The 20,667-nt window shown below is 39.2% G+C and overlaps 1 long non-coding RNA gene across 2 annotated transcripts in view; it reads right to left on the bottom strand.

Annotated features, from left to right (window-relative positions):
* Nucleotides 1-20,128, bottom strand: part of LOC309631794 — a 30,612-nt gene extending 10,484 nt beyond the window's left edge. The window contains exon 1 of one of the 2 annotated variants that reach the window (XR_014246547.1): nucleotides 18,554-20,128. This is a non-coding gene — a long non-coding RNA (uncharacterized lncRNA). The remainder of the gene's footprint in view (nucleotides 1-18,553) is intronic. The other variant, XR_014246548.1, reaches the window with a different exon arrangement.
* Between the last annotated feature and the right edge of the window lie 539 nt (nucleotides 20,129-20,667).

The following is a 20,667-nucleotide window of genomic DNA, read 5'->3' as shown; positions in this document are numbered from 1 at the left end:
TGTTTTGAACATTTTTTCATTATTAAATGAAGATAATTTTTATAGCTGTTTGAGGTGCTGTAATATCTACTGATACTCCCAGTTGTTTTACCAAACTGGTTGGCTGTTCTAAAAGCCAAGTGAGGCGTGGGTTTTCAGAATGTGCATGCTCCTGTGTACTACAACATTCTAAAGATGAACAATTCACCCCAGTAAGACTCTTGCTACAGTTTTTGTCAAATTCATTATTTTCAGAGTCTTTCGTTCTTATTTCAGTTTGTCTCCCTCTCTCAATAAGCATAGTTTCCTAGATTCTCCACTTCCACCCCCCGACAATTTTGACCTCCATCACTCTCACCTGATGACATCTCTTCCTACCTAATGGACAAAATTGAAGGTATCAGGTGGGCTTTCTCACATGCTCCATTCTCCAGATCCCTAAACCCACCTGCACCCCTACATTCCTCTCCTCTCTGTACCTAATAGAACAGTTCTCAACTCAGACTCCACAATAACATCATCTGGGGAGTTTTCAAAAAAAGCAGATGATGGGACTTCCCTGGTGGCAGAGTGGTTAAGCCTCTGCGCTCCCAATGCAGGGGGCCTGGGTTCCATCCCTGGTCAGGGAACTAGATCCCACATGCATGCTGCAACTAAGAGTTCGCATGCCATAACTAAGGAGCCTGCCTGCTGCAACTAAGGAGCCCATGTGCCGCAACTAAGGAAACCGCCAGCTGCAACTAAGACCTGGTGCAACCAAAAAAAAAAAAAAAAAGAAACACTTAAAAAAAAGGCAGATGATGCCCAGGACTGCTATTGGGCAATCATATATCTCTAGGCATAGGGCCAAATATCAATAAGTTTTTAAAAGCTTCCTAAGCAGTTCTAATATGTAGACAGGGCAAGAATGTCTAGAATAAAATGAACTCTTCCTCTTTCCTTTTCTTTCCCTTACCTTTTTATTTCTCTTCCATTTTCAAACAATTATGCCCTACAATCATTACATATGCAGAGAAAGGTAGGTGTCTGTGGTGGGAGAGTGGGGAAGTCAGGGCCCAGGAAGGTGGCCCTTCAGAGAGGTGACCTGGGGTGAGGAGTCAGAACCTGGACAGTGTGAAGGGAGTATCCACCTGCAAGAGTGAGCCAGCACTGGGAATAAGAGCCTGAAGGAGGCGTGGAGGGTGTACAGGGGCAGCCTGGTTCGGGTGTCAGAGCCCAAGCACAGTGAGCAAAGTGTCTAAATGGAGAGTTGGCCTGGTGTGGGATATCAGAGCTCAAGCAGAAAAGACAATGTTCTTCTGGGAGAAGATCCTAAAATGAAGAATGTCAAAAATTGCACTGAGCAAAGTTAAACAGGCAAGGAAAACTTTATTCAAGACTATGGTAATAGAGGGGAGATAGACTGAACTCAACTCAGCTGAAGTAAAACATGGGAAGGTTTTTAAGCCCTGGAATGAACTAGTGGAAAAGAACTGGAGTACTATCAGGTAGGTTGGTCAGTGGCATGTGTCAAGCGCATGGATTGCTCCTCAGTCTGCAAACGTTTTTCTCTGTGATTAGGCCACCTGGGTTTGCTAGTTGACGTGCATCCAAGTCAGGTTTCCACCCTCCTACTGATACTGGGAGACAGGGGTGCTATCTTCTTTGATGTTTACATTTCAAATACCTGGTTCCCTGGTGCTTGAGAAAGACAATCCTGGGTTATAAAATTGGCAACAGGGTGGGAGAAGATTTACATACATTTTAATATTTAAAAATTTTTAATATTTATTTATTTATTTAGCTGCACCGGGTCTTAGTTGTGGCACACGGGATCCTTTTTAGTTGCAGCATGTGGGATCTTTAGTTGCGGCATGTGGGATCTAGTTCCCTGACCAGGGATCGAATTAGGCCCTCTGCATTGGGAGTGTGGAGTCTTAGCCACTGGACCACAAGGGAAATCCCAAGATTTACATACATTTTAAAGGGGCAGAGAAAAAATTTGCCATTACAAATTTTCTAAAGTAAATGCTCTAAGGAAAGGGAGGCCTTTAGTCAGGGACCTATAGTCTAGAAGATGACTGTCCAAAGTTTAGTAAAGCTTAGGGGATCATTAAAGGCCACTTTGGTCAAGAGTCAGATCTGAGTTGAGAGAGGAATGCACCTGTGCTGGGCAGGGGATTGCTGGGCATTGAGATAGAAGATTGATTACACAGAGGGATTGCTCAAATAAGGAAATATATAAGGAAATGAAAGCCATATTTCTCACTGTTGGAGAAGTGGTTTACAAACACGAGAAGAGAGTAACTTGCAGTATGGAACTACAATTGGAGATATCTGTGTGAACTCATGGTTTTTAAATATATTTAGGTACAGAAATAAATATAGCTGTGAATATATTGTCTAGGCTTGCTGATTGAGAGGGAATAGAGACACCACAATAGCAATGAACACAACTAGCATTCAGATGGTGTCTTCTAAATGCCATTTTTCTCTATGAAGAACCAGGGCCCCTTGGAAAGACAGCTGATTCCAGAGATGGGACAGGGAAAGTATTAGATAAGCTTGGAACATCTTTTGTTCAGAAAGCAAGGAAGAAATCAAAGAAAGATAAGGACAACATGAAAAGGTCTAGTCAACTTGTATAAGCTCCTACTAGTCAAATCTAGGACAATTGGAGCATCAAAATAAATAGTGTAGTAACAGATTATCCACTGAATAATCAGATAATTCACTGAATGAAATGGAAAACCATGAGTCCATACAGATAAGTAAATGAATAGATGGAAAATTTGGTGAGAAATAGTGTATTTACAAAGTTTCAAATTACCTCTCCACCAAATACTAATGACAAATGGGGAAAGACTTAACTTTACAGTGGAGAAGTCTGGCCTGTATGCCCTTTTTTCAGTGGTATTTTCAAGTCACTGAGGTGAACAACATCAATATGGGACAAATGAGCATCATGCATCACCTAATGGGATGCAATGAGTACACAGCATCACTCCTGTGATATTCCTGCCAAGATGCATAGCTTAAATCTAATGAAACATCATACAAACCTAAATTGAGGGATGTTCTGCAAAATAACTGGCCTGTCATCTTAAAAGGTGTCAAGGTCATAAATATCATGGAAAGGTTAAGGAAATGTTCCAGACTGGAGGAGATTAAGTGCAACATGTGCTTCCAAACTGGGTCTTTTTGTTATAAAAGACATTATTGAGACAATTGGTGAAAACTGAATGAAGTGTGAGGATTAGATGAACACAATCAACATTAATATCTAAGTTAATATACAATGGAATATTACTCAGCCATTAAAAAAGAACAAAATTGGGTCATTTGTAGAGTCGTGGATCGATCTAGAGACTGTCATACAGAGTGAAGTAAGTCAGAAAGAGAAAAACAAATATCGTGTATTAATGCATATATGTGGAATCTAGAAAAATGGTACAGATGAACCAGTTTGCAAGGCAGAAATAGAGACACAGATGTAGAGAACAAACGTATGGACACCAAGGGGGGAAAGTGGGGAGGGGGTTGGTGGTGGTGGTGGTGGGATGAATTGGGAGATTGGGATTGACATGTATACACTGATGTGTATAAAATGGATGACTAATAAGAACCTGCTGCATAAAAAATAAATAAATAAAATAAAATTCAAAAAGAAGCAAAAAAATAAAAGGAATGCATTCAAAGAAAAAAAATGTGTCAAGTATTCAGAAATTATATAACCAACAGCGAATACAATCCAGCTTTGTTAAATCTGCACATTTTGCATTATTTGCTTCAGATTTTTCTTTTAAGAAATAAAATATAACAAAACCAAAAAAAAAAAAATTGTCCATCCTAAGTTAACCATCTTGATTTGGATGGTTGTGTTGTGATTAGCTTTCCTTATACTGTGGCTAGAATTTACTTGTTTGTTGAAATACACACTGAAGTACTGGAGGGTGATTCAGTATCTTACTCAAACTGTTCATTAAAAAGTTCTGTCCTTGCATTTCCTATCAATCTGTAAGTTTTTGATTGGTGGGTTGCAAGTTGGTGATTATTAAAAATAAAAAAGGAATCATACAATTATCACCTGTATAATAACACTCATAATCCCCAATAAAAGAAAGAAGTAAACTGAAGTTCATTCTCTCCTTCACTCTCAGGGACTTACCTCCAAATTAAAATTTCTCACTTTAAATGGCATCTTTCCCATCAGTATGCAAATAGGTTGAGGTTTAGAATTCCTGGATTTTCTTTGGAGATTTTACCACCCATAAAAATATCCACATACAATATACTGCTTAGTTTTGTCTACTGGAACTGGATTGTATGTATTCATACACTCAGCATTTCTTCTGAGATTCATCCACATTGATGTAACTGTAGTTAATTTTTTTCATTGCTATTTAATATTCTATTGTTTGACTTTGTCATATCTGACTTATCCATGCTTCTGTTGATGAATTTTAAGGTGGAATAATGTAGTTTTGAACATTCTTGCGCATGTCTTCTGATGCACATGAACAAGAGCTATTCTAGAAAATATTGCCTGGAGGGGAATCCTCGTTGATGCACGCGATCAACATTCCTAAATAATACTCAAGTGTTTCTCAAAGTTGTACCAGTTTACATTCCTATTAGTAGTGAATTAAGAGTTCTCCTTACTCTACCTCCTTGATAATTCTTGGTATTATGAGACTTTCTAACTTTTGTCATTCAAGTGGGTGTGAAACTGCATCTTGCTGTGATTTTAATTTCCATTTCCCTCATTACTAATAGGCTGAAAATCTTTTCATATGTTTAGGGCTATTTATGCTTCCTCTTAATTCCTGTTCTTTGCACATTTTTTAATCAGTTTGGTCATTTTTTTTGGTTTTGTTTTGTTTTCAGATGTTTTAAATCCTAATCCTCTATTCACTGTATGTGTTGCAATTTTAATTCTAGCTTTTAGTTTCTCTTTTCACTTATTTTGTGGTGATAAACAGAGTTCTTAATTGCAATGTGGTTAAATGTATGAGTCTTTTCCTGTGGCTTATGCTTTTTGTGTCTTATTTAGAACATCTTTCCTACTTTGAGGTCATAAGATATTTTCCCATGTTATTTTGTAAATGCTTTCTAGTTTTGCCTTCTACTGGGCATGAAGTAAGGGGTTCACTTCCACGTGATTAACAAAATTTCCCAGCACCATATCTTTAAAAATCCATCCCTTTCCTACTGACCTGCAAAATCATACCATATTTCAAGTATCAAAATATTTGTGGGCCTATCTCCGGGCTTCATAGTTTGTTCAGTTGTGTATTGACTATCCCTGTATGAAAATCATACTGACTTTATTATGATAACTTTATGTGTTGATGGCAGGTAAGGAAAGTCCTGTTAGCTTGCGTGTGTTTTTTTAATTGTCTTGGCTATTTTGGACTTTTAAAATTTTGTGTATAGACGTTTTAAACCAAATTAAAGAATTTTCCTTCTTCAAAGCTTAATAAAATGAATAAGAGAAAATAAAAATCAGAGGAAAAATCTCTAACCACATACAGACAAAGGAAATGGCACAAGCTTATTCTATAAACTTAAAGTGTTAATCATGAAGAGAATTTACATGTGGCACCTACTTTTAAAATTCAAAATGAGGGAAGAATGAGTAAAATAAATCTGGAAAATTTCATTAGCCTATGGAGAACCAAATAGGTCAGCAGGCAACCAAGAGGAATGATGCAAAAAAAGCCCTTTCCTATCATCTCAATGTGTTCATCCTTATCCTAACCAGCGAGTAAAGAGATGGCAGAAAAACCAGATTTTTCCTTCAGTGAAATATCTCTAGCAATGAAAGCCGAAAAAGGAAAGTAATAGGTAAGATCCATGGAGGGCGTTACACACTGGAAAGTATGGTACATGGAGAGCTTCTGTTAAGTCTATCTTTTCACACACAGTTCAGACCAGTAATTATAATCTATAGGTTTCACCTCTTTTTCTCTCTTTGTCTATGAAGAGAATGAGAACAGTTAATGAAGAGGCAAGTGAAAAAAAGGCACTTTAAAGGTGACCTAATCCTCTGAAAAAAATGTATATATACTTGAAATACAATAACTATGGGATCTATCTCAGGGTAGATGGGGATGGTCTCTCTTGGAATCAATGTTTCTGGGCTTAACCTGATTAGGAGAATGATGCTAATAGTACCCCTTCCACATGGTGTCTATTACATAGCATGCTTCCTGATACGGGACCAAATAAAATTAGATCACTTAAATCTCCTTACATTAAATTAAATGGCAGATGACCCAATGATTTAAATGTAATAAATAAATTCATTAATACCCTCTCAGAAAACATGAGAGTTTTAAACATGGCATGTATTAAACTTTTCATGTGAGCTTCTGTGCATGTTTTATTTAAATGGCAAGCTAAGCTATGTAGAAACAAATAACTGGAAAAATAAAATGATCTACTGTACTTTTCTTCCTTGCCAAGGATGTTTCCCAGCCAAATCATGATTTGTGGAGGAAAGGGGATCCATTATCACCATTTTCCCTGGAGCATATGTTGAGTGTGGTGGCTATTAGAACCCAGCAACCAAAAGGTACAACTCATTTTAGCTTCAGTGTTCAAAAAATTTCAATTTTCCTGTGTCAGACTTCAAAGTACAGTGCAGACTATTGAGAATTTAAAATTAGATGGCATCAGGTCAAATCATTTTAAAAAAATTACCCTGCTCTGGAATCAAGGATATCTAGGAGTTGGATGGGAGAAGGTAGAGAAGGGTTTGGAGGAAAGTATCTCCTGAGATAATCTCAGGAGAGAGAGTGAAGGGCAGGGAGAAGCTCCCTCCTACTCCCTGGGATAGTAGGAGTAGAGCTCAGGGCATGAGGGCTGATAGTCAGGAAGGAATAGGCTCTGGCTCCCAAAGGATTGTAATTTCAAGCGTTGTGAAGTGAGCTGGCAAAGGGTTCTACTGTGCCAACACCAAGAGGTGACTTGATAAATAAGAGGTGATGTTGGGGGATCAGTTTATATTGCCCACCCTTCAAGATCACTCCCACCAGGTAGCTATGAGGAAATCCCATGGGCCACTCTCTAGCTAACACTGAGAATCACCCACACAGAAAAAAAAGGCCACAAGGTAATTGCACAGCCACAGCACATAAGGCAGGGATGGGATCAGACTCTCTGTGAAGCTGAGCCTACTCAGGGAATTGGGAGAACACAGACATCATCTCATAACCAGAAATCAACCAGGAACTGAACCAACACAACTGGCCCAGGACTCCATCAGTGACAACTTCATCACCACAGTGCGATTCTGGATGCCAGGTGGAAGCAACTGCAAGTTTGCCAAAGTGGTAATGATAAGCTGGTGAAGAAAGAGATAGAGGGAGACAGAGAGAGAGAGAGGGAACGAGTTCACTTAAAATGAATTCACAAACCAAGATTCCAAAACACAGAAAGCAGCTAATGTCAGAGACGGACAACAAAATTAACTATACATACATTCCAAACAAAAATAATTAGAATTTTGATAAGCATGTTTATAAGCATGATAAGCATGATTATCAAAGAGAAATGAAGAGATAATATCCACAAATACAACAAGAAATTATGAAAAATGTAGAAGTTAAATAAGAAAAGATAGGGAGATTGGTTCAAGATGGCAGAGTAGAAGGACGTGTGCTCACTTCCTCTTGTGAGAGCACTGGCATCACAACTAACTGTTGAACAATCATCGACAGGAAGACACTGGGACTCACCAAAAAAGATACCCCACATCCAAAGACAAAGGAGAAGCCATAATGAGATGGTAAGAGGGGTGCAATCACAATAAAATCAAATCCCATAACCACTGGGTGGATGACTCACAAACTGGAGAACAATTATACCAGAGAAGTCCACCCACTGGAGTGAAGGTTCTGAGCCCCATGTCAGGCTTCCCAACCTGGGGGTCCGGCAACAGGAGGAGGAATTCCCAGAGAATCAGACTTTGAAGGCTAGTGGGATTTGGTTGCAGGACTTTGACAGAGCTGGGGGAAACAGACTCCACTCTTGGAGGGCACACACAAAGTAGTGTGCTCATCAGGACCCAGGGGAAGGAGCAGTGACCCCATAGGTGACTGAACTAGACCTACCTGCTAGTGTTGGAGGGTCTCCTGCAGAGGTGGGGCGTGGCTGTGGCTCACTGTGAGGACAAGGACACTGGCAGCAGAAGTTCTAGGAAGTACTCCTTGGCATGAGCCCTCCTGGAGTCCACCATTAGCTCCACCAAAGAGCCTGTAGCCTCCAGTGCTGGGTCACCTCAGGCCAAACAACCAACAGAGGGAACCCAGCCCCACCCATCAGCAGACAAGCAGATTAAAGTTTTACTGAGCTCTGCCCACCAGAGTAACAGCCAGCTCTACTCACCACCAGTCCCTCCCATCAGGAAGCTTGCACAAGCCTCTTAGATAGCGTCATCCACCAGAGGGCAGACAGCAGAAGCAATAAGAATGACAATCCTGCAGCCTGTGGAACGAAAACCACAATCACAGAAAGATAGACAAAATGAAAAGCAGAGGACTATGTACTAGAAGAAGGAACAAGATAAAACACCAGAAAAACAATTAAATGAAGTGGAGATAGGCAACCTTCCAGAAAAAGAATTCAGAATAATGATAGTGAAGCTGATCCAGGACCTTGGAAAAAGAATGGAGGCAAAGATCGAGAAGATGCAAGAAATGTTTAGCAAACACCTAGAAGAATTAAAGAACAAACACCTAGAAGAATTAAAGAACAAATAAACAGAGATGAACAATACAATAACTGAAATGAAAAATGAACTAGAGGGAATCAATAGCAGAATAACTGAGGCAGAAGAACAGATAAGTGACCTGGAAGATAGAATGGTGGAATTCACTGCCATGGAACAGAATAAAGAAAAAAGAATGAAAAGAAATGAAGACAGCCTAAGAGACCTCTGGGACAATATTAAATGAACCAACATTCGCATTACAGGGGTCCCAGAAGGAGAAGAGAGAGAGAAAGGACTCGAGAAAACATTTGAAGAGATTATAGTCAAAAACTTCCCTAACATGGGAAAGGAAATAGCCACCCAAGTCCAGGAAGTGCAGAGAGTCCCAGGCAGGATAAACCCAAGGAGAAACATGCCAAGACACATAGTAATCAAATTGACAAAAATTAAAGACAAAGAAAAATCATTAAATGCAACAAGGGAGGCACACGCAAGATGGCGGTATGGGAAGATGTGGAGTTAGCGTCTCCCCACAATTGGGGCACCTGCCAGCTGCTGGTGGGGGACTCTGACACCGAAGGAGATGGGAGGAACCCCATAGTGAACCGGTAGGACATAGGGGGACTGAGGGGGGATGAGAAGTGGAAGCCAGACAGGATCGGTGCCCCTGAGGCCAGGGAGATCAGGAGAGGCAGGCAGGAGGGACTCTCTGGGAAGAGTGGGAGAGGAGAGGAGGGCGATCACCTGGCCCACTCGGGCCAGGGAGTCTGATGAGCTCCCAAGTCAGTATCCCCACTCCAAAGCCCCATCCAGGCTGCATGGGACCTGGGGGCATATGAGGGAGGCCAGGGAGGTCAGGAGAGGCAGGTGGGAAGGGTCCTCCCAGACCGGAGGAGCAAGAGAGGAGAGGAAGGCATTTGCCTCACCCACTGTAGCCCAGGGAGCCTGCTGGGCTCCCAGGTGAGGTCACCTGCACTCTGAGACCAGGGGTGGGGGCACACATGGGCCCCTTCTGTTCCTTGAGCCTAAGCCCCAGCTCCCACATCCCCCAGGGCCTTTTCCAGCCCTGTGGGTCCTAAGCATTGGACACCCCCACACTGTCCAAACCTCGCCCTGGCTTAGGCCCTGCCCTCCACAGCCAAGGCCTTTCCCTCCACCCCCCCTTTTTTTCTTTTCCCTCCTCCTCTTTTTTACTATTGTGGTACTGATGTACTTTCTGGTTGTTGATTCATCTCTATTTTTATTTTTATATTCTTTCTAACATATCTGTTAGTTTGCTAGTCTAATTTTATTTTTTACTTTGTTATTGTTCTTTTTTTTTTTTTTGCCACCCCACTCGGCCTGCAGGTTCTTGATTTGAGAGCCTGGGGTCGGGTGGAAACTCCTGTGGTGGGAGCCCCAAGTCTGAACCTCTGGACAATTGGAGAACCTCAGACCCCAGAGAATATTCATCGGAGTGAGGTCTCACGGAGGTCCTCATCTCAGCACCAAGACCCAGCTCTACCCAATAGCCTACAAACTCCAGTGTTGGAAGCCTCAGGCCAAACAACCAGTAAGACAGGAACACAATCCCATTCATAAAAAAAAAAAAAAAAATGAGATGGCAAAAAAATATGTCATAGATGAAGGGGCAAGGCAAAAACCAAGACCAAATAAATGAAGAGGCAATAGGCAATCTACCTGAAAAAGAATTCAGAGTAATGATAGTAAAGATGATCTAGAATCTCAGAAACAGAATGGAAGCATGGATTGAGAAAATACAAGAAATGTTTAACAAAAATCTGGAAGAACTAAAGAACAAACAAACAGAGATGAACAACACAATAACTGAAATGAAAAATACACTAGAAGGAATAAGTAACAGAATAACGGAGGAAGAAGAACGAATAAGTGAACTGGAAGACAGAATGGTGGAAATAACTGCCGAGGAGCAGAATAAAGAAAAAAGAATGAAAAGAATTGAAGACAATCTCAGAGACCTCTGGGACAACACTAAATGCACCAACATTCGAATTATAGGGGTCCTAGAAGAAGAAGAGAAAAAGAAAAGGTCTGAGAAAATATTTGAAGAGATTATAGTGGAAAACTTCCCTAACATGGGGAAGGAAATAGTCACCCAAGTCCAGGAAGCACAGAAAGTCCCATACAGGATAAACCCTAGGAAAAACACACCAAGACACATATTAATCAAACTAACAAGAACTAAATTCAAAGAAAACATATTAAAAGCAGCAAGGGAAAAGCAAAAAATAACATACAAAGGAATCCCCATAAGGTTATCAGCTGATTTTTCAGCGGAAACTCGGCAGGCCAGAAGGGAGTGGCAGGATATAATTAAAGTGATGAAAGAGAAAAACCTACAAGGATTACTCTTCCCAGCAAGGACCTCATTCAGATTCCTTGGAGAAGTCAAAAGCTTTTCAGACAAGCAAAAGCTAAGAGAATTCAGCACTACCAAACCAGCTTTACAACAAATGCTAAAGAAACTTCTCTAGGCGGGAAACACAAGAGAAGAAAAAGGCCCACAAAAACAAACCCAAAACAATTAAGAAAATTGTAATAGGAACATACATATCGATAATAACTTTGAATGTAAATGGATTAAATGCCCCAACCAAAAGACACAGGCTGGCTGAATGGATACAAAAACAAGACCCAAATATATGCTGTCTAAAAGAGACCCAGCTCAGACCTAGGGACACATACAGACTGAAAGTGAAGAGATGGAAAAAGATTTTCCATGCAAATGGAAATCAACAGAGAGCTGGAGTAGCAATACTCATATCAGATAAAATAGACTTTATTTTATTTTACGTTTTTATTGGGGTATAATTGCTTTACAATGGTGTGTTAGTTTCTGCTTTATAACAAAGTGAATCAGTTATACATATACATATATCCCCATATCTCTGCCCTCTTGCATTGCCCTCCCTCACACCCTCCCTATCCCACCCTTCTAGCTGGTCACAAAGCACTGAGCTGATCAACCTGTGCCATGTGACTGCTTCACACTAGCTATCTATTTTACATTTGGTTGTGTATATATGTCCATATATACACTACCACTCTCTCACTTTGTCCCAGCTTACCCTTCCCCCTCCCCGTGTTCTCAAGTCCATTCTGTAGTAGGTCTGTGTTTTTATTCCCATCTTGCCCCTAGGTTCTTCATGACCATATATATATATTTTTTTTATATTCGTGTTAGCATACGGTATTGGTTTCTCTCTTTCTGACTTACTTCACTCTGTATGACAGACTCTAGGCCCATCCACCACATTACAAATAACTCAGTTTCATTTCTTTTTATGGCTGAGTAATATTCCATTGTATATATGTGCCACATCTACTTTATCCACTCATCTGTCGATGGACACTTAGGTTGCTTCCATGTCCTGGCTATTGTAAATAGTGCCACAATGAACATTGTGGTACATGTCTCTTTTTGAATTATGGTTTTCTCAGGGTATATGCCCAGGAGTGGGATTGCTGGGTCGTATGGTAGTTCTATTTTTAATTTTTAAAGGAGCCTCCATACTGTTCTCCATAATGGCTATATCAATTTACATTCCCACCAACAGTGCAAGAGGGTTCCCTTTTCTCCACACCCTCTCCAGCATTTGTTGTTTGTAGATTTTCTGATGATGCCCATTCTACCTGGTGTGAGGTGATACCTCATTGTAGTTTTGATTTGCATTTCTCTAATGATTAGTGACGTTGAGCATCGTTTCATGTCTTTGTTGGCAATCTGTATATCTTCTTTGGAGAAGGTCTATTTAGGTCTTCTGCCCATTTTTGGATTGGGTTGTTTGTTTTTTTGATATTGAGCTGCATGAGCTGCTTGTACATTTTGGAGATTAATCCTTTGTCAGTTGCTTTGTTTGCAAATGTTTTCTCCCATTCTGAGGGTTGTCTTTTGTCTTGTTTATGGTTTCCTCTGCTGTGCAGAAGCTTTTAAGTTTTATTAGGTCCCATTTGTTTATTTTTGTTTTTATTTCCATTTCTTTAGGGGGTGGGTCAAAAAGGAGCTTGCTGTGATTTATGTCATAGAGTGTTCTGCCTATGTTTTCCTCTAAGGGTTTGATAGTGTCTGGCCTTACATTTGGTCTTTAATCCATTTTGAGTTTATTTTTGTGTATGGTGTTAGGAAGTTTTCTAATTTCATGACTTAAATGGTCATTTTGATGAATTGCTGGAAGCTGAGCATGAACCAGCATGAGAATGAGAAACTTTCAGTCTTAGAAGGGCCCCCACGCTTTGATGGGTTTTATCTCCAGGAAATTCATGGTGAAGAACTAAGAAAATTCTGCCTTATAGCTCTGGCAAGGGGAGGAGAGAAGTAACCATTCTGAAATAAACCTACAGCACTCTTCACAACAAAGGCCTACTTTCCAGGGGAAAAGACTACCAGAGTCTTACCCCACCTACTGGGAATGGCATTTATCCAGCTATCCTTCCTGTCTTACCTAATGGGGGAGAAGCTAAGAAACAGCTGTGAAAGTCACAGCTCAGGGACAAGGTTCCACTAAATAACTGATATTTAATCATAGGATTATAGAATGCTTTCCCTCTCCCCCACCTTAGCACCACATCAACAGGGCTCCAGGATAGTCACAGTGGATTATAGTTAAAAGAACTTAAAAATATAGATTCTATTTAAGGAGGATGCAAAACCAAGAACATTAGAGGAATTTAAAGCCTCTGAAACCTACAGTTCATGCATTCCCAGAGCTCAGTATATTAATTTTCTAAGGCTACTGAAATTACCACAGACTGGGTGGCTTAAACAAAAGAAATTTATTGTCTCACAGTTCTGCAGGCAGAAGTCAAAAACCAAGGTGTTGAGACAGTTGGTTTCTTTTGAGGGCTGTGAAGGAAAGTCTGTTTCATGCCTCTCTTCTAGCTTCTGGTGGCCTAAGTCACTCTTTGCCTTGTACATAGTGTTCCCTTGTGTCTTCACATAGCCTTCCCTGTATGTGTCTCTGTATCTTCACATGGTGTTCTTTTTATGAGGACACCGGTCATTGGATTAGAGGCCCACCCATCTCTGGTATTACCCAATCATAACTAATTACATCTGCAATGACTCTATTTCCCAAAGAGGTCACATTCCTAGGTATTAGGAATTACTAGGAGTTAGGACTTCAACATATGAATTTTGGGAGGGGGCACAATTCAACCCATAATACAGACTAATAAAGGGCAAAAACATAAATGGATAATATCAGAAATAAAAGAGAGGGCATTACTACTTACCCCACTGACATTAAAAAAGATAAAAGAGAAATACCACAAACAACCCTATGATCACAAATTTGGTATCTTTGATGAAATAGACCAATTCCTTGCAATATACAAATTATTAGAATTCACACAAGGAGAAATAGATAATACGAATAGGCCTATATTTTTAAGATATCAAATCAATAATTAACAACCTTCCAAAAAAGAAAGGACATGCCTAGATGGTTTCACAGGTGATTTCTACCAGACATTTTAAAAGTAAACAATACCAGTTGTGTATAATCTTTTCCAGAAAACAGAAGCTGAGGGAACACATCCTGACTCACTCTGTGAGGTTAGCAATTCCCTAATACCAAAACTAGACTAAGACAAAAGAAAGGAAAATTACAAACCAATATCTTTCATGAACACAGACGCAAAAAATCCTCAAAAAGGTATTAGCAAATAAAATCCAACAGTCTTTAAAAAGAATTATACATCACAACCAAGTAAGATATATTTCAGTTATGGAAGGTTGTCTCAACATTTGAAAATTAATGCAATCCACCACATCAATGGGCTAGAGAAAAAATAATAATACGATCCTGTCAATTGAGTAAAGGTAATTGGCAAAATCCAACACCTATTCATAATAAAAACTCTCAGCAAACTAGGAGTAGTGGAGAAATTTCTCTGCATGATAAAGAACATCTACAAAAAACCTAGAGCTAATACCACACTTAATGGTAAGAAACCGGATGCTTTTCCCCTAAGATCAAGAACAAGGCAAAGATGTCCTTACCACTCCTATCTCAAACTGCATGGAAGTACTAGCTAGTGAATTTAGACAAAAAATTAAATCAATGGTATACAGGTTGGCTAAAAAGAAATAAAACTGTTGAGACTATTAAAACTAATAAGACATTATTGCAGTAATGCAGACAAGAGATAATGGTGACCTGGATTAACATGGTGGTGGAGATGGAGAGAAGATGGATTTAAGAGGTAGGAAGTAGAAGTGACAGAGCTTGGAGATGGATTAAATGTTCATGATGAAGGAGAGGGAAACATCAAGGATGACTTCTAGCATTTGCTGTGTATAACAAGGTTGGTGGTGGGCCATTTACAGAGCTGAAAGAGGACACTGAAAGAGTAAGTTTGGAAGGAAAAATCATGAGTTAGGTTTTGGTTAAATAGAGATTGAGATACCTTAGAGATCTTTAAGAAGTGAAGAAATATATATTTTTTACATGTGTTCCTGGAGCTCAGAAGAAAGTACTGGGCCAGAAATTAGGGTTTGTGAATCATCTGGATATAGGTTGTAATTTAAGTCATAGCTATAAAGAATTTCCTAGGAAGAGATTAAAGAGTGAGAAGAGGGTCAAAGACTGAGCTATGATATTCAATGGCCAAGAAGAGGAGGATGAGCACTGAAAGAAACAGAGGAGTGTCTAGAGAAGTGGGGGGGGGGGAGCCAAGAGTAGTGAGTGTTTCAGGAAGGAGGTGTTGGTCAAGGGTGTTGACTACTGTTGAGACACTACAAAGAATACTGAAAAAAGTCCATGTTTAGTAATCTGGAGGTCATTAGTGATTTTACAGAGAGCTGTTTTAATGGAGTGATGGGGGCACATACCAGACTGGAGTGAGTTTAAGCCTGAGCAGGAGGTATGAAAATTGTAATAACAAATATAGAAATTAAGAAGCTTGACTGTGAAGTGAGAGATAGAGATAGGAGTATATGTTGTCAGAAGTGAGGATGTAGAGGATGTGGGTTTGAGCGAAGAATTCTTATTATTAGTTTGGATATCAGACACGAGTATATTTTAAAGCTGGTGGAACACATTCCACTGATAGGAAAGACTGAATATACAGAAGAGAAGAAAAGGATAATGGATGGTGTAAAGTTCTTGAGTAGGTAACAGGGGGTAGATGCCAAAGCAGAGGTAAAGAGGTTAGTTCCCTCTATGATAATTAGAGAAATGCAGACCAGGATGGAAGCACAAGGGAGGTGTGTTATTTTTTATTTTAGAAAAATGAAGGAGTTTCTATCTGGTGACTTCTGTTTTCTCTGCAAAGTAGGGACTTTGTCTCATTTATCTTGACTGGTGCGTATGCAAAAGACAACAAGCAGCACACTTATAAATTCTGTTTTCTAGGCACACAGCTGTTTAGTTTTGTGGGTTATGGATTTTATTTTTGGTGTGCTATTGCATACTGTAGCTATATTATCTCTTTAGGGTCTTGACAGTTTCTAAAAGACCTGAAATCTTTCTATAAGGATAAAAATTATAGAAATTACAACTAAAGGTGATTTTCTCTTTTTGACTTTTTTTAAATGGTTGCATCATATTCCAACTCATACATGTATTATAATCATTTGAACATTAAATTATTTTAAATACTACTGTAGTAAATATTCTTATACATGTGTCTTTGCCCCTCATCATTTCTTAAACATGGATTACTGGGTTAAAGAGTCTAAACATTTTTAAATCTCCTAGTGCATATTAGGAGATTTGCCCTCCAGAAAGATATTCTGTTCATTTAGTCAAACCCAAACGGCAAAACGTAATAGAATGATAAATACGGTAATTTAAAAACAGATTACTGTTCAAAATACACAGATTTTATACTTTAATCTAACACTTTCTACTTTGGAACCATAGGTGGCACTAAAAGATCAGGGAATGGAACCGCTTCCAGAATCCCAGGTTGGAAGGGATTTTGAATGGACATCTCAGACATAGACAAGCTATAAACAATTGTAGAAAAATAATCCTTCCTGTTCTTAACTTATCTATAAATCAACTTGGCTGAACATTCTAATCTTATACTTTTAGTATTAACTGTCATATTTGAGACTGTGTAACAGTGCAAGACCTATTTGCATTTATCTTCTCTTCTAGACTGTGGAGTATACTTCACCATGCCATTTGCTAACTATTTGTAAAAATACCAATTGTTTTATGCAGAAGCTTTCATTCTTCTGCTTCTATAACTTTTGTTTTTTCCAATAAGAAAACATATAGTCATGAGTCAGAAAAGCAAAGAGTTCTCGCATGATCTGATCATAAAGATAAACATTGTAACAATCTGGATGTGAGTTTATGTGACATACTTAATTTGCTAAGCTGTATGGTGCCTTTCTAAGTTTGTAGTGTGAAAACTGTATTTAAACAAATTATATACGAATGGCAAACTGATGCGTCCTACTAGAGATGGTTTTGCACGCCCCCACTGTCCACTGTTTACACTGTTAGTGGGAGTTGTTCATGTGACTTCTTACCTAGCACTTCTACATTTCAAAAGGCCAGTGACTGAGAAGCAAACAGGCTTGCAGACGGCCTGATTTTCTTAGAAGACCAAATGGTCCCTGCTGATCCAGATGAAACATATATACATTAAATACTGCTTGCCTTGACTTAGCTTGAAATGAAAATCTGGGAGTTGGCTTTCCCTCTGTAACCCCCTTCAGCAATGACAGTAGAAAATGTTTTCATCACCCCCAATTTATGGTTGGGAGATAGGAAGGGGAGAGAAGCGATGGGAAACATATATCTTAGTGCCTTTACAAAGATATGCCACAAAACGCTAACCTTACTATTTGTCGCTCACAATAAAAATGCATCAGATGCAGAGGACATGAGAATTGAGTCTACTCATTAAAACTAGTTTACACTAGTTTAAACAAGTACCCACTACTTCAGAGAACTTTCAGAGCCACTTTAAACACAGACACACAGACACACACACACAGACACAGACACAGACACACACACACACCGTGCCTTCTTGTTTTTATATAAATAAAAGTTACACTAACAACACTCTGGGAGCAGCTTGGTATCAGAGATATGAGTTGAAATTCTGGGTACCCAATTCTAGAAATGTCAGGACCATTACCTTATCTTTATCTCTCTGTCAGATAAAGAAGTTTGGAAATGGAAACATTGCCTGAATATATATAAATATGTTTATAGATGTTTCTATATATAAATAAATATATTTATATGTACATATGTGTATATATTATATACACACATATTGAGGGATACATACTCCTTTTGATTATAGGTTGTTGATTCTGCTTTTAAAAAAATTCTCCATTTTTTTCTACTTTTTGTCTGTAAAGGAGAAGCCACCTGAACACTGAACAAATTAAATAGTCTATGTTCTACTGCTATTTAACTCCAGTTAAATTGTCTTAGCGCTTAGAGGCATTAGCTGGGGACATTGTAAGTAAACATATGGCCTCATGAAGCCTTCCGTATAATTTCACAAAGCAGTCTTTGCTGGACTGGGCCAGGAGGTAGCTAGAGGTGACACAGACATTTACTCATTAGTTGATGACACTGGAGAGATGACCCAACTTCTCTGAACCTCAGTTTCTTCATCTATAAAGTAGGGATAGTGCTTTATATAATTATTCTGAGAGACAGGGAGAATATATTTTAAATGCCCGGCAGAGGTTGGTATATATTGCACAATACATTGAACAATAAATTAAGGGAATCCATGAAAGGCCTCTGCCTCAGGTTAGTCTTTTGTGTTCCAAAGCAACGTGTTTCAGTTCAATTTCAATTCAGTTCAATTCAATTCAATGACATAGACTCTTAGCCATAAGAAGTAAGACGCCAAATAGTAATATCTTTCACTCACCGTTCTGACTAACCTGGAAGTTGCCATGGTAACAAACAGCTCTGTCTGTTTTTGGTGATGAGGCTCTTTCACTCCAGGTTTCACCCTTCTTCTTTCTTTTACAACCCAGCTGGAGAAGCAGGCAGGCCATTACAGTCAAATCTACATATTTTGATAAAGAAAGTTCTAGGTTTCATCAATAGAATCTTGTTTTAAATATCTTGTTGCCAGGCTATGAATCTTGATGTCCTTCCATCTTGGCCACAGTTCTTCTCAAGTGGCCAGAATCACACAGTTAGTCCAAAATCCTCTATTTGGGGAGCCCTGGGTCATGCTCAGAGCCACTCCCCATTACAAATGTCACCTGTCCACACTCTCTGATTTTTACCTTTCAGGGATCCAGCTTGGGGGAAGGGAGAAAGGAAATTAAAGGCAGAAGGACATGAAATGCAACAAGGAGAAATGAAAGCAGAGAAAAAGAAGCAATATCAGGAGGAAAGGGACAAGGAAAATGAAAAGAAAGAAGAAAGAGTGTAAATGAAGAGGACAGAATACTGTCGAACAAATGGAATTTCAGGCAGATGTGTGATTAAAATGTTAGGTTCTCCTTATTAAATGTTTTTGCCTTTTTAAAATTGTAAACATATATCAAGCAGTACACATTTTCGTAAAGTGAAAAAGAAAAAATGCAAGCCTTTCTACCCACTACTCTTTTCTTCTTTCCAGGGGTTGCTACCATTGACACTTCAGTATATTTCTTACTGAATATTTTCTTTTTTAAAAAAATTAATTAATTAATTTGTTTGTTTTTATTTTTGGCTGTTTTGGACCTTCGTTGCTGTGTGTGGGCTCTCTCCAGTTGCGGTGAGTAGGGGCTGCTCTTCGTTGCAGTGCGTGGGCTTCGCATTGTCGTGGCTTCTCTTGTTGTGGAGCATGGGCTCTAGGCGCACGGGTTTCAGTAGTTGTGGTAGGTGGGCTCAGTAGTTGTGGCTCGCAGGCTCTAGAGCGCAGGCTCAGTAGTTGTGCCTCACGGGCTTAGTTGCTCCGTGGCATGTGGGGTCCTCCCAGACCAGGGATCGAACCCATGTACCCTGCATTGGCAGGTGGATTCTTAACCACAGCGCCACCAGGGAAGCCCTGAATATTTTCTTTATATAAAATTTTTTATCTACATAAGGAATCATACCATAAAACTGACCTGTGACATATTGTTTTGCAGCTAATAATATGTGCAGAATTTTCCCTCATGTTATTATCGCTTACTTTTTAATAGTTACATAGTGCCCTAACTCAATGTAACTAGTATTTAACTGATACTCTGTGGATTGGTGTTTAGGCTGGTTTCTTCTTCCCTTCCTTTAAACATATAACTTGAAAAAGAAAAAAATTCAAAAATAATGACTGGAAAAATTGTGGACAGTTCACTGACATCACAGTACACTGTGTGTAATTACTTATTGGTGCTTACACTAAGTAGTACTGCATAAAAATCATAAGAGTACAAGTGAGGTGCCATGCTGAGTTCTTAGATGAGAAAACAAACCCTTTATGACTAGCTCCTCTTTCAGTTATTTTAGCAAAGGCAGCAGCTTGGTTAAAAAAATCTCTTGCATTCCTATACACTAATGATGAAAAATCTGAAAGAGAAATTATGGAAACACTCCCATTTACCATTGCAACAAAAAGAATAAAATACCTAGGAATAAACCTACCTAGGGAGACAAAAGACCTGTATGCAGAAAACTATAAGACACTGATGAAAGAAATTAAAGATGATACCAACAGATGGAGAGATATACCATGTTCTTGGATTGGAAGAATCAACATTGTGAAAATGACTCTACTACCCAAAGCAATCTACAGATTCAATGCAATCCCTATCAAACTACCAATGGCATTTTTTACGGAGCTAGAACAAATCATCTTCAGATTTGTATGGAGACACAAAAGACCCCGAATAGCCAAAGCAGTCTTGAGGGAAAAAAACGGAGCTGGAGGAATCAGACTCCCTGACTTCAGACTATACTACAAAGCTACAGTAATCAAGACAATATGGTACTGGCACAAAAACAGAAATATAGACCAATGGAACAGGATAGAAAGCCCAGAGATAAACCCACGCACCTATGGCCAAC

The sequence above is a fragment of the Balaenoptera borealis genome (assembly GCF_965194805.1).
Source record: "Balaenoptera borealis genome assembly, chromosome: 7".
NCBI classification, from domain to species: Eukaryota; Metazoa; Chordata; class Mammalia; order Artiodactyla; family Balaenopteridae; genus Balaenoptera; species Balaenoptera borealis.
The sequence above is the reverse complement of the archived record's forward strand: the minus strand, read 5'-3'. Positions and strand labels throughout refer to the sequence as shown.